Here is a 15,811-nt window from a genome sequence, read left to right on the forward strand (position 1 = left end):
AAACTTTAAGTTCTAGAATCATATCTTGTGATTTCTTGTGAATCAATTCATTAATTGAGATTTTAAAAATCAACACTTTTTCAAAAACTAATTTCTATCATATCTTTTCAAAAATATCTTCTTATCTCATCCTTTTCAAAAATTTGATTTCAAAATATCTTTTCTAACTTCGTAACTTCTTATCTTTTCAAAATTTGTTTCAACTAACTAACTAACTTTTTGTTTGTTTCTATCTTTTTTAAAACCACCTAACTAACTCTCTCTCTCTCTCTCATTTTCGAAAATATCTCCCTCTTTTTCAAAAATTCTTTTTAATTAACTAATTATTTCAATTTTTAAATCTTAATTTTTGAAAATTACTAACATTTTTCAAAAACTATTTTCGAAAATCACTAACACTTTTTCAAAAATAATTTTCGAAAATTCACGTTCTTCCTCATCTCCTTCTATTTATTTATTCATCTACTAACATCTCTTCCTCACATCACTCACCAAATTCGAACCCCCTCTTCTATCTGTGTTCGAATTTTTTCTTCTTTTCTTCTTCTACTAACAACAAGGAACCTCTTTACTGTGACATAGAGGATTCCTCTTCTTTTCTTTTTTCTCTTCTCTTTCTTATGAGCAGGGACAAAGAAAAAGGCATTCTTGTTGAAGCTGATCCAGAACCTGAAAGGACTCTGAAAAGAAAACTAAGAGAAGCTAAATTACAACAATCCAGAGACAACCTTATTGAAAATTTCGAACAAGTAAAGGAGATGGCAGCCGAACCCAACAACAATAATGCAAGGAGAATGCTTGGTGACTTTACTGCACCAAATTCCAATTTACATGGAAGAAGCATCTCCATTCCTGCCATTGGAGCAAACAACTTTGAGCTGAAACCTCAGCTAGTTTCTCTGATGCAGCAGAACTGCAAGTTTCATGGACTTCCATCTGAAGATCCTTTTCAGTTCTTAACTGAATTCTTGCAGATCTGTGATACTGTTAAGACTAATGGAGTAAATCCTAAAGTCTACAGGCTCATGCTTTTCCCTTTTGCTGTAAGAGACAGAGCTAAAATATGGTTGGACGCTCAACCTAAAGACAGCCTGAACTCTTGGGATAAGTTGGTCACGGCTTTCTTAGCCAAGTTCTTTCCTCCTCAAAAGCTGAGCAAGCTTAGAGTGGATGTTCAAACCTTCAACAAAAAGATGGTGAATCCCTCTATGAAGCTTAGGAAAGATACAAATAGTTGACCAAAAAGTGTCCTTCTGACATGCTTTCAGAATGGACCATCCTGGATATATTCTATGATGGTTTATCTGAGCTATCAAAGATGTCATTGGATACTTCTGCAGCTGGATCCATTCACCTAAAGAAAACGCCTGCAGAAGCTCAAGAACTCATTGACATGGTTGCTAATAACCAGTTCATGTACACTTCTGAGAGGAATCCTGTGAGTAATGGGATGCCTATGAAGAAGGGAGTTCTTGAAGTTGATACTCTGAATGCCATACTGGCTCAGAATAAAATATTGACTCAGCAAGTCAATATGATTTCTCAGAGTCTGAATGGAATGCAAGCTGCATCCAACAGTACTCAAGAGGCATCTTCTGAAGAAGAAGCTTATGATCCTGAGAACCCTGCAATAACAGAGGTAAATTACATGGGCGAACCTTATGGAAACACCTATAATCCATCATGGAGAAATCATCCAAATTTCTCATGGAAGGATCAAAAGCCTCAACAAGGCTTTAATAATGGTGGAAGAAACAGGTTTAGCAATAGCAAGCCTTTTCCATCATCCACTCAGCAACAGACAGAGAATTCTCAGCAGAATCCATCTAGCTTAGCAAATTTAATCTTTGATCTATCTAAGGCCACTGTGAGTTTCATGAATGAAACAAGGTCTTCCATTAGAAATTTGGAAGCACAAGTGGGTCAGCTAAGTAAAAGGATCACTGAAATCCCTCCTAGTACTCTCCCAAGCAATACAGAAGAGAATCCAAAAGGAGAGTGCAAGGCCATTGACATAACCAAAATGGCCGAACCCAAAGAGGGAGAGGAGGACGTGAATCCCAAGGGGGAAGATCCCCTGGGACGTCCAGTGATCAATAAGGAGTTTCCCTCTGAGGAACCAAAGGAATCTGAGACTCATCTAGAGACCATAGAGATTCCATTGAACCTCCTTATGCCATTCATGAACTCTGATGAGTATTCCTCTTCTGAAGAGAATGAGGATGTTACTGAAGAGCAAACTGCCAAGTTTCTTAGTGCAATCATGAAGCTGAATGCCAAATTATTTGGTATTGAGACTTGGGAAGATGAACCTCCCTTGTTCACCAATGAACTAAGTGATCTGGATCAACTGACATTGCCTCAGAAGAGACAGGATCCTGGAAAGTTCATAATACCTTGTACCATAGGCACCATGATCTTTAAGGCTCTGTGTGATCTTGGTTCAGGGATAAACCTCATGCCCCTCTCTGTAATAGAGAAACTGGGAATCTATGGGGTGCAAGCTGCTAAAATTTCATTAGAGATGGCAGATAATTCAAGAAAATAGGCTTATGGACAAGTAGAGGACGTGTTAGTAAAGGTTGAAGGCCTTTACATCCCTGTTGATTTCATAGTCTTAGATACTGGAAAGGAAGAGGATGAATCCATCATCCTAGGAAGACCTTTCCTAGCCACAGCAAGAGCTGTGATTGATGTGGACAGAGGAGAATTGATCCTTCAAATAAATGAGGACAACCTTGTGTTTACAACTCAAGGATCTCTCTCTGCATCCATGGAGAGGAAGCATAAAAAGCTTCTCTCAAAGCAGAGTCAACCAAAGCCCCCACAGTCAAACTCTAAGTTTGGTGTTGGGAGGCCACAACCAAACTCTAAGTTTGGTGTCAAACCCCCATATCCAAACTCTAAGTTTGGTGTTGGGAGGTCTCAACAGAACTCTGCACATCTGTGAGGCTCCATGAGAGCCCACTGTCAAGCTATTGACATTAAAGAAGCGCTTGTTGGGAGGCAACCCAATTTTTATTTATCTAACTATATTTTTCTTAGTTATATGTCTTTATAGGTTCATGATCATGTGGAGTCACAAAATAAATATAAAAATTGAAAACGGAATAAAAAACAGCAGAAGAAAAATCACACCCTAGAGGAAGCATCTGCCTGGCATTGAACGCCAGAACAGAGCATGGTTCTGGTGCTGAACGCCCAAAATGGGCATCATCTGGGCGCTGAACACCAGAATTGCACCCTGGAGAGGAGCTGGCGCTAAACGCCCAGAACAAGCATGGTTCTGGCGTTCAACGCCAGAAATGGGCAACAAATGGGCGTTGAACGCCCAAAATGGGCACCAACCTGGCGCTGAACGCCCAGAGTTGTGTGCAAGGGCATTTTACATGCCTAATTTGGTGCAAGGTTGTGAATCCTTGAACACCTCAGGATCTGTGGACCCCACAGGATCATCTCAGGATCTGTGGACCCCACAGGATCCCCACCTACCTCCACTCACTCTCTTCTCTCTTCTCAATCATCCTCTATTCCCAATAAACACTCTTCCCCATAAACTTACCCAATAAACTCCACCTACCTTCAAAATTCAAAATCAATTTCCCACCCAAACCCACCCATATGGCCGAACCTTAACCCCTCTCCCTTTCCTATATAAAGCCCTCCATTCTTCTTCATTTTCACACAACACAACCCTCTCTTCTCTTCTTGGCCGAAACACACCCCCCTTCCTCTCCATATTTTCTTCTTCTTCTTCATCTATTCTTTCTTCTCTTGCTCGAGGGTGAGCAATATTCTAAGTTTGGTGTGGTAAAAGCATAAGCTTTTTGTTTTTCCATTACCATTGATGGCACCTAAGACCGGAGAATCCTCTAGAAAAGGAAATGGGAAGACAAAAGCTTCCACCTCCGAGTCATGGGAGATGGAAAGGTTCATCTCCAAAGCCCATCAAGACCACTTCTATGATGTTTTGTCCAAGAAGAAGGTGATCCCCGAGGTCCCTTTCAAACTCAAAAGAAATGAGTATCCGGAGATCCGACATGAAATTCAAAGAAGAGGTTGGGAAGTTCTAACAAATCCCATCCAACAAGTCGGCATCCTAATGGTTCAAGAGTTCTATGCCAATGCATGGATCACCAAGAACCATGATCAAAGTAAGAACCCGAATCCAAAGAACTATGTTACAATGGTTCGGGGGAAATACTTAGATTTTAGTCCGGAGAATGTAAGGTTGGCGTTCAACTTGCCAAACATGGAAGAGAACGCACGCCCCTACACAAGGAGAGTAAACTTTGATCAAAGGTTGGACCAAGTCCTTATGGACATATGTGTGGAAGGAGCTCAATGGAAGATTGACTCCAAAGGCAAGCTGGTTCAACTAAGAAGATTGGACCTCAAGCCTGTGGCTAGAGGATGGTTGGAATTCATCCAATGCTCCATCATCCCCACTAGCAACCGATCTGAAGTTACTGTGGATCGGGCCATCATGATTCATAGCATCATGATTGGAGAGGAAATAGAAGTTCATGAAGTCATCTCTAATGAACTCTACAAAATAGCCGAAAAGTCATCCCCCATGGCAAGGCTAGCTTTTCCTCATCTTATTTGCCATCTATGTTACTCAGCTGGAGCTTTCATAGAAGGAGACATTCCCATTAAGGAAGAGAAGCCCATCACTAAGAAAAAGATGGAGCAAGCAAGAGAGCCCATTCATGGAGCTCAAGAGGCGTATGAAGCTCATCAACATGAGATTCCGGAGATGCCTCAAATGCATTTTCCTCCACAAAACTATTGGGAGCAAATCAACACCTCCCTAGGAGAATTGAGTTCCAACATGGGACAACTAAGGGTGGAACATCAAGAGCACTCCATCATCCTTCATGAAATAAGAGAAGATCAAAAAGCAATGAGGGAGGAGCAACAAAGACAAGGAAGAGACATAGAAGAGCTCAAGGACATCATTGGTTCCTCAAGAAGGAAATGCCACCATCACTAAGGTGGATTCATTCCTTGTTCTTATTTCTTCTGTTTTTCGTTTTCTATGTTTGTGTCTTCATTACATGATCATTAGTAGTTAGTAACTATGTCTTAAAGTTATGAATGTCCTATGAATCCATCACCTCTCTTAAATGGAAAATGTTTTAATTCAAAAGAACAAGAAGTACATGAGTTTTGAATTTATCCTTGAACTTAGCTTAATTATATTGATGTGGTGACAATGCTTCTTGTTTTCTGAATGAATGCTTGAACAGTGCATATGTCTTTTGAAGTTGTTGTTTAAGAATGTTAAATATGTTGGCTCTTGAAAGAATGATGACTAGGAGACATGTTATTTGATAATCTGAAAAATCATAAAAATGATTCTTGAAGCAAGAAAAAGCAGCAAAGAACAAGGCTTGCAGAAAAAAAAAAGGCGAAAAAAATAAATAGAAAGAAAAAGAAAAAGCAAGTAGAAAAAGCCAAAAGCTCTTAAAACCAAGAGGCAAGAGCAAAAAGCCAATAACCCTTAAAACCAAAAGGCAAGGGCAAATAAAAAGGATCCCAAGGCTTTGAGCATCAGTGGATAGGAGGGCCTAAAGGAATAAAATTCTGGTCTAAGCGGCTAAACCAAGCTGTCCCTAACCATGTGCTTATGGCGTGAAGGTGTCAAGTGAAAACTTGAGACTGAGCGGTTAAAGTCAAGGTCCAAAGAAAAAAAAAGAGTGTGCTTAAGAACCCTGGACACTTCTAATTGGGGACTCTAGCAAAGCTGAGTCACAATCTGAAAAGGTTCACCCAATTATGTGTCTGTGGCATTTATGTATCCGGTGGTAATACTGGAAAACAAAATGCTTAGGGCCACGGCCAAGACTCATAAAAAAAGCTGTGTTCAAGAATCATCATACTGAACTAGGAGAATCAATAACACCATCTGAACTCTGAGTTCCTATAGAAGCCAATCATTCTGAACATCAATGGATAAAGTGAGATGTCAAAACTATTCAAGAGGCAAAAAGCTATAAGTCCCGCTCATTTAATTGGAGCTATGTTTCTTTGAGAGTTTGGAATTTATAGTATATTCTCTTCTTTTTATCCTATTTGATTTTCAGTTGCTTGGGGACAAGCAACAATTTAAGTTTGGTGTTGTGATGAGCGGATAATTTATACGCTTTTTGGCATTGTTTTCAGTATGTTTTTAGTAGGATCTAGTTACTTTTAGGGATGTTTTTATTAGTTTTTATGTTAAATTCACATTTCTGAACTTTACTATGAGTTTGTGTGTTTTTCTGTGATTTCAGGTATTTTCTGGCTGAAATTGAGAGACTTGAGCAAAAATCAGATTCAGAGGTTGAAGAAGGACTGCTGATGCTGTTGGATTCTGACCTCCCTGCACTCAAAATGGGTTTTCTGGAGCTACAGAACCCAAAATGGCGTGCTTCCCATTGCTTTGGAAAGTAGACATCCAGGGCTTTCCAGCAATATATAATAGTCCATACTTTGGCCAAGTTTAGATGACGCAAACTGGCGTTCAATGCCAGTCCTCTGCCCAAATCTGGCGTCCAGTGCCAGAAACAAGCTGCAAAGTGGAGTTCAACGCCCAAACTGGCACAAAAGCTAGCGTTCAATTCCAGGAATAACCTCTACACGTGTAACATTCAAGCTCAGCCCAAGCACACACCAAGTGGGCCCCAGAAGTGGATTTATGCATCAATTACTTACTTCTGTAAACCCTAGTAGCTAGTTTATTATAAATAGGACTTTTTACTATTGTATTAGACATCCTGGATTGTATTTTGATCCTGTGATCACGTTTTGGGGGCTGGCCATTCGGCCATCCCTGGACCTTTCACTTATGTATTTTCAACGGTAGAGTTTCTACACTCCATAGATTAAGGTGTGGAGCTCTGCTGTTCCTCAAAGATTAATGCAAAGTACTACTATTTTCTATTCAATTCAACTTATTCCGCTTCTAAGATATTCATTCGCACTTCAACCTGAATGTGATGAACGTGACAATCATCATCATTCCCTATGAACGCGTGCCTGACAACCACTTCCGTTCTACATTAGATTGAATGAGTATCTCTTAGATCTCTTAATCAGAATCTTCGTGGTGTAAGCTAGAATGATGGCGGCATTCAAGAGAATCCGGAAAGTCTAAACCTTGTCTGTGGTATTCCGAGTAGGATTCAATGATTGAATGACTGTGACGAGCTTCAAACTCGCGAGTGATGGGCGTAGTGACAGACGCAAAAGGATAGTAAATCCTATTCCAGCATGATCGGGAACCTCAGATGATTAGCCATGCCGTGATAGGGCATCTTGGACCATTTTCACAAGAGGAGGGGATGTAGCCATTGACAACGGTGATGCCCTTGCATAAAGCCAGCCATGGAAAGGAGTAAGACTGATTGGATGAAGACAGCAGGAAAGCAGAGGTTCAGAGGAACGAATGCATCTCCATACGCTTATCTGAAATTCTCACCAATGATTTACATAAGTATTTCTATCCTTCTTTTATTATTTAATTTCGAAAACCCCATTACTATTTTATATCCGCCTGACTGAGATTTACAAGGTGACCATAGCTTGCTTCATACCAACAATCTCCGTGGGATTCGACCCTTACTCACGTAAGGTATTACTTGGACGACCCAGTGCACTTGCTGGTTAGTTGTGCGAAGTTGTGAACCATGGTATTGGCATAATGTTTTTGGCGCCATTGCCAGGGAAAGAAAGAACAATGAATTTTACATAATCAAAGTGTAATCACAATTTCGTCCACCAATGACCATGCCTCCTTCAAAGGGCCATAACTTGAGTTACAGATGTCCAATTAATGCGATTCTAGTTGTGTTGGAAAGCTGACATTTAGAGCTTTCCAACGATATATAATAATTCATATTTGGCATGAAATTGAAGTACGAGTGATAGGCATCTTTAAGGCCCAAAAACCAACCAAGCAAGTGCTCTCACCAAGGCTCGAGGAGGGGAACCAAGCAAATGAAGAGTAGCGCTCAAAAACTCAAGTGCAGCGCTCCCATTAGCTACCTTTTTCGTGCTCTTTTAGGAACTAATGAAAGCTAAGCATGCACAAAGCAAGACTCATCAAGAGGAAGCGTTGGAAATTCAAGCACTACGCTCCCTTTCCTCAACTTTTTTGTGCTCTCTTGGCCAAGATAGCTGGGTTCAAAGCTGGCCTAGGGAAGCAATAAAGTGTAGCACTCAAGGAGTGAGCAGAGCGCTCAAAATGTGAGTGCTAGGTGCATGCCATGACACGGACAAAGCACACAAGGAGGAGTAGCGCTCAAGAATTCAAGCGGAGCGCTCCCCTGGAAGGTTCACACATGCCTCCAACCCATGCCACTTGAACCAAAGCAACTCCAACCCATGCCACTTGAACCAAAGCCACTCATGACCCATGCCACTTAACCCAAGTCACCAAATGCATCCGGATCCACTCTCATTCAAATCCAAAGCAAGCAAAGCCCATACCATCACTCAAAGGCACAAAAACAAGCTAGATAGGAATTTCATTTAAATTGTAATTTGTTTTCAATTTCAATTTCTTTTTCATTTTGTAAAGCCTATATAAAGGCATCATTTCCATTTCATTGAGGAAGGCTGGCTCTGCTAGAGAGCATTAGGAGTAGGGTAGAATAGAAATTCCTCTTTGAAACACTTTAACTTTTCTGCAATTGTCAATTTGGTTTATGAAATTTCATGTTTCTGAATCTTCTCTTCTGCAATTTTGCTTTCTGAAATTTTACATGAGTTTGCTGTGAGCTTGATTTACAATTCTAAGCAATTTAAATTTCCCTACACCTCACTTTCCTTTTCCGTTGATCTGAATTTACTTTCCTACAATTTAATTCCTCTGCAATTGTTCTAAGCTTTGATCTACTGCTTTCATTTAACTTTCCAGCATCCAGCCCCCTTTACATTTGATGCAATTCACATTGCTTGTCATTTAAGATTCTATCAATTTACATTTCTTACTCTTTAAGATTCTGCTCATTTACTTTCTGCAACTTTAAATTCACTGCTATTTACATTCTGTTGCTTCAATTTCACTTTAATTCACCAATGTTAGCTTGACTAAACTAATCACCCACTAAAGTTGCTTGATCCATCAATCCCTGTGGGATCGACCTCACTCTAAGTGAGTTTTACTACTTGATGCGACCCAGTACACTTGCCGGTGAGTTTTGTGTGGAATCTGATTTTCACCCATCAACCACTCATTTAGTGACTGTCGAATAAAGTAACAGATCCCAGAGGTGCTCCTTTGATCAATTTAGTCACCAATAAAATCTGCATCACAATAACCCACTATAATAAACTCATCAGATTTAAGATACCTGATGAGCGGATAATTTATACGCTTTTTGACATTGTTTTTAGTATATTTTTAGTAGGATCTAGTTACTTTTAGGGATGTTTTCATTAGTTTTTATGTTAAATTCACATTTCTGGACTTCACTATGAGATTGTGTGTTTTTCTGTGATTTCAGATATTTTCTGACTGAAATTGAGGGACTTGAGCAGAAATCAGATTCAGAGGTTGAAGAAGGACTGCTGATGCTGTTGGATTCTGACCTCCCTGCACTCAAAATGGATTTTCTGGAGCTACAGAACTTGAAATGGCGCGCTTCCAATTGCGTTGGAAAGTAGACATCCAGGGCTTTTCAGCAATATATAATAGTCCATACTTTGGCCAAGAATAGACGATGTAAACTGGCGTTCAACGCCAGCTCTCTGCCCAAATTTGGCGTCCAGCGCCAGAAAAGGATCCAAAACCAGAGTTGAACGCCAGAAATGGATCAAAACCTGGCGTTCAACTCCACAAATGGCCTCTGCACGTGTAACACTCAAGCTCAGCCCAAGCACACACCAAGTGGGCCCCGGAAGTGGATTTATGCATCAATTACTTACTCATGTAAACCCTAGTAGCTAGTTTATTATAAATAGGACTCTTTACTATTGTATTTGACATCTTTGGATCTTTGGATTATCTTTTGATCCTTTGATCATCTTGGAACGCATTGTTCTTAGACCAGGGGGGCTGGCCATCTCGGCCATGCCTGGACCTTTCACTTATGTATTTTCAACGGTAGAGTTTCTACACTCCATAGATTAAGGTGTGGAGCTCTGCTGTTCCTCAAAGATTAATGCAAAGTACTACTGTTTTCTATTCAATTCATCTTATTTCGCTTCTAAGATATTCATTCGCACTTCAACCTGAATGTGATGAACGTGACAATCATCATCATTCCCTATGAACGCGTGCCTGACAACCACTTCCGTTCTACACTAGATTGAATGAGTATCTCTTAGATCTCCTAACCAGAATCTTCGTGGTGTAAGCTAGAATGATGGCGACATTCAAGAGAATCCGGAAAGTCTAAACCTTGTCTGTGGTATTCCGAGTAGGATTCAATGATTGAATGACTGTGACGAGCTCCAAACTCGCGATTACAGGGCGTTAGTGACAGACGCAAAAGGATAGTAAATCCTATTCCAGCATGATCGAGAACCGACAGATGAATAGCCGTGCCGTGACAGGGTGCGTGAGCATATTATTCACTGAGAGGATAAGATGAAGCCATTGACAAGGGTGATGCCTCCAGACGATTAGCCGTGCCGTGACAGGGCATTGGATCATTTTCCCGAGAGATGATCGAAAGTAGCCATTGACAGTGGTGATGTATCACATAAAGCCAGCCATGGAAAGGAGTAAGACTGACTGGATGAAGATAGCAGGAAAGCAGAGGTTCAGAGGAACGAAAAGCATCTCCATTTGCTTATCTGAAATTCTCACCAATGATTTGCATAAGTACTTCTATCCCTATTTTATTAATTATTATTCGAAAACTCCATTGTCAATTTATATCTGCCTGACTGAGATTTACAAGGTGACCATAGCTTGCTTCATACCAACAATCTCCGTGGGATTCGAGGTATTACTTGGACGACCCAGTGCACTTGCTGGTTAGTTGTATCGAAGTTGTGAACCATTGTATTGGCACCATGTTCTTGGCGCCATTGCCAGGGAAAGAAAGAGCCATGAATTTTACATCATTAAAGTGTAATCACGATTACGCGTACCAAGTTGCTCACGTTGCCAGGGATTGTTCGAGCCTGGACATCACAATTTCGTGCACCAATACCATAAACAAAAATCAGAAGTGCCATTTATATATCACATGATTCTTTTGTCGGCTGAAAGATGGGATTCTTTAGGGTGTGATTGGAATCTAGAACAAACTCCAACACTTTGAACTATGTCCGATCTAGAGGAAGTAAGATACACGAGAGATCCAATCATTCCTCTAAACCTAGTCTCATCCACATTTTTGCCATTTTCATCCTTTTCAAGTTTAGATTTTGGATGCATTGGTATGCTCATTGGCTTAGCATTTTCTAAACCAAAATTCTTAACCAACTCTTTGACATATGTTTCTTAGTACCCAAAAATACCACTAGGGGTTTGTTTGATTTGGAGTCCAAAGAAGAATATGAGTTCTCTCATCATACTCATATCAAACTCACTAGTTATAAATGCACTAAAATTAGCACACAAGGTTGCAACAGCCGATCCAAACACGATATCATCCACATAAACTTGAACTAGAATGAAATGATCACTAGATTTTTTAATAAAAAGAGTTTTATCCGTGGTGCCTCTTTGAAAATCATTTTTCAATAAGAAAGAGCTAAGTCTCTCATACCAAGCTCTAAGGGCTTGTCTCAAACCATAAAGAGCTTTTGAAAGTTTAAAAACATAGTTTGGAACATTTTTGTTTTCAAAACCAGGAGGTTGCGCCACGTATACCTCTAAATCAATAACACCATTTAAAAAGGCACATTTGACATCCATTTGAAAAAGTTTGAACCCTTTGTGTGCAACATAAACAAGTAACAATCTTCTTACTTCTATTCTTGCAACCGGAGAAAACAACTCATTAAAGTCAATTCCCTCTTCTTGATCATACCCTTGAGCCACTAGTCTTGCTTTCTTCCTTGCAATGCTACCATCTTCTCCCAACTTGTTTTGAAAGATCCACTTAGTTTTCGTCACCTTTTTCCCATTGAAACTTGGCACCAATGTCCAAACTTCATTTTTCTCAAATTGAATCAACTCTTCTTCCATTGCTTTGACCCATGATGGATCCTCAAGGGCTTTCTCCACATCTTGTAGTTCAATTTAAGAAATGAAGACAAGATTATTTTGTTCTATCCTCCTTGTATTTGAGAATCTAGTGGTGACACCTTGTGATGGATCTTCTATTATAAATTCTTGTGGATGGGTTTTTAATAACTTCTATTCTCTGGGTTTGGGTGATATGAGAGTAGATTTGGTCTGGTCTAGTTTGGTTCAAGACTATTGAGATTTCTAGAATTTTCTGTCGTGGTAGGAGACAAAATGGATTTGTCTCTTGCATTTTGCTCTGCAGAGTCAGGGACTTCTTGCAAGGATTCTGATTTATCTTAAACTTGGGCTCTACTTAGGTTCTATTCAGCTTGATTTCCAATATCATTATCTTCTACAACACTTAAAACAGAATTAGAATCACAGAAAGTAACATGTATGGTTTCTTCAATTGTCCTATATTCTTTAATGTATACTCTATAAGCCTTGCTAGTGGTTGAGTATCCTACAAAAGTACATTCATATCACTTTGGATCAAATATTCCAAGATTTTCTTTTGTATTCAATATAAAATATTTACATCCAAAGACATGAAAGTATCTAGATTTGAAAAAGTTCCTTTCCATAGCTCATAGGTTTTTTTTTTTAATTTTTATGGTAGTTCGATTTAAAATATAACATGTTGTATTTATAGCTTCATTCCAAAGGAATTTGGGTATATCACTTTCACAAAGCATGGCTAGAGCCATATCTTGAAGACTTCTATTTCTCCTTTTCACACACCATTTTGTTGAGGTGTTCTAGGATAAGCTAAATTGTGTGATATACCAAATTCATCACAAAATGATTCAAAATATTGATTTTCAAATTCTTTTCTGTGATCACTCCTAATAGAAGTAATCTTCAAATCTTTTTGCATAAAATAATAAATGAAGGCTGAAAAGGCATCATTCTTATGAGCTAGAAAAAAAACTCAATCAAATCTAGTATAGTCGTCAACCACAACTAAGCCATAGTGTTTACCTCCTAGGTTTTGAGTTCTAGTAGGACCAAAAAGATCAATCTGTAGCAACTCCAATGGTCTCTTAGTTGAAATATCTTCCTTGGGCTTGAAAGAACTTTTGGTTTGTTTACCCATTTGACAAGCATCACAAGTGACATCTTTGTCTAATTGAATTTTAGGAAGACCCCTAAATATATCCTTTATAATAACAAGTTTAGAAATTTGAAACATGCTAGCATGTCCTAATTTCTTATGTCAAAACCATTTTTCCAATTCCATGGAGGTAAAGCATGCGACATCTTGTTCTTTAAGTTCCTCTAATGTAAGACCATACACGTTATTACATCTTTTTGCGGCAAACAAAACATCACCAGATTTTTCATTAACAACTAAGCATTCTAACCTTTTGAAAGTAACCCAATATCCTAAATCACAAAGTTAACTAATGCTTAGAAGGTTGTGCTTCAAACCATTAACCAAGAATACATTATTTATGATGGTGAAAAAATTCTTACCAACTTTACCTACGGCTTTGATCTTTGCTTTTCCATCATCACTAAAAGTTGCAAAACCTCCATCGTACTTGTTGAGTTTGATGAAGAATGTAGACTTTCCGGTCATATGCCTTGAGCATCCACTGTCCAAGTACCACATATCCTTCTTCTTATTGGATGCAAGGTAAATCTACACAATACTTTAGGTGACCTTAGGTATCCAAATCAATTTGGATTCTTTGATGTTAAACCATCTTGGTTGCCCAAGAGAATTAAAATTGCTAACAACCTTGTAAACTTTATTTCTAACTTTCTTTTTAAAAATAAAACATTGAGGAGATGAATGACCATGTTTTTTGCATGATTGACAATGATTCCTTTTGTAGATTTTTCAAAATGATGAAAAATGTTTGAAATCTTCTATTATTAAAAGTTGAAGCTTCAGTTTTAACAAAGGTTTTTTTAAAACAAGCTTCATTCTTTTTATGATATTGATAAACCACTATTTTATGATAAATTTTAGATTGAAATGAGTGGATTTCATTAATTTATCTTGCATTTATTCACTAAAATACCATGATTTTGTGAATTTCTCCTAATTGTTCTTAACGATTAAAATATGCTTTTATGGCCCTTAAATCACTAAATTCAATTCATTTTTATTCCATTCGATGTCTTGATGTGTTTGTTGAGTGATTTCAGGATTAGAAGGCAAGGATGACTTGAAGAAGTGAAGAAAAGGCATGTAAAAGTGGAGAATTCATGAAGAAATGAAGTTTTGAAAATCTGCCCAGTTGTGCGTACTCATGCCACATGCATACGCATCTTTTAGAAAATCGCCAATTTGCATGTACGCATGCCTCATGCATAAGCATGACTGTCAATGTAAACCCCACATAATTAGTAATAATTATTCAATAAATTAATTATTCATAAAAAAATTAGAAAATAAAATTTTATTAATCCAATGAGATAAAAATATTAAAAATATGAATTTCGGCACTAATTTTAAAGATTTGGCTCAAAATTGGGCCAGCAAGCCAAACCGGTCAAACCGGGCCTAAACCGGGCCCAAGACCCAACCCATATACACCAACTCAGCTCTCTCTCACCAAAAACATTTCATTCCACGCTGAATACACCAAGGGAGAGCTCCACAACCCTAACCTGTCATTCAAACTCATATAACTTCCAATCCGGAGCTCCGATCGCTGCACCGTTTGCGGCCACGTATCCACCACGTCGAGCTCTACAAATCCCACTAACCAATTTGATAAAGAAATTTTGATTTCATTCTCAGCATCTCTTCTCCCTAATTTTTGAAAATTTTACTATGCGTATTGAGATTTGTGGTTGTTTTGGTGTTTTAGGATCAAATTAACTTGAAAAAATTAGTGAGTTTTGTTGGATTGATGCATGGGTAAGGTAAGAACCCTCAAAACCCTTGTGAATTCTTTGATTATATGAGGTTGGGTATTGTACTTGTGCATATGGATGTAATTATATGAATTAGGTAGTATATATGTGACATTGGAACATATTTGGGGAGATTAGAAGTTTGGTTTGAGCTTTGGGTGCTGGAATCTTGGTGGTGGAGGCTTGAGATTTTGCTAAATTGAGGTGTCTTTGGCATAGGGAGGAATCGGCCAAGGTATGATTTTGGTTTCTCGTAAATAATATATAATGTAACGTGAAAACTTAGGCTAGACGACCTAGGATAAGTTAAATTACGTGTTCAGTGCATATTTAGTGGTTTTAGTTGATGTAATATGTGATGAATTTATGTGGTATGGTTGATTTGATGGTTACTAATATGAATGTGGTTGATGTTTGATGAAATGATGATTTTGATGAATGATAATGATACATTGATGATTATGTATAAAATTGTAGTGAATATGGATTGTTGGGTTGGACTTAATGAAATTGTGTATTGGTGTGTCATTGAGGGAATGAAAAGTGTTGAGATATAGTTTTGTTTATTTTGGTGCTGTTTAGAAGCTTGGAATGTTGGTATTGAGTTGATAAATTGGTAAAAATAGAGGTTTGTGATTTTGAGAAAAATTGATTTTTGACTGAACTCAGCGGGCCATAACTCGGCTTCCAAACCCTCAAACTTTTCTAAACTTGTCTTAGATTAAAATTGGGTTCTTGAAGTTTATGTCGTTCAAAGAACAAACT

At 38.5% G+C, this 15,811-nt stretch overlaps 1 non-coding gene across 1 annotated transcript; it reads right to left on the reverse strand.

The window, feature by feature from the left end:
- Nucleotides 1-1,157: 1,157 nt before the first annotated feature.
- On the reverse strand, nucleotides 1,158-1,264 carry LOC112767942 (small nucleolar RNA R71). Its single transcript, XR_003185381.1, has one exon. It is a non-coding gene; the product is annotated as a small nucleolar RNA R71 (small nucleolar RNA).
- Nucleotides 1,265-15,811: the final 14,547 nt, after the last annotated feature.

The sequence above is a fragment of the Arachis hypogaea genome, chromosome 17, assembly GCF_003086295.3.
Source record: "Arachis hypogaea cultivar Tifrunner chromosome 17, arahy.Tifrunner.gnm2.J5K5, whole genome shotgun sequence".
In the NCBI taxonomy this organism is placed as follows: Eukaryota; Viridiplantae; Streptophyta; class Magnoliopsida; order Fabales; family Fabaceae; genus Arachis; species Arachis hypogaea.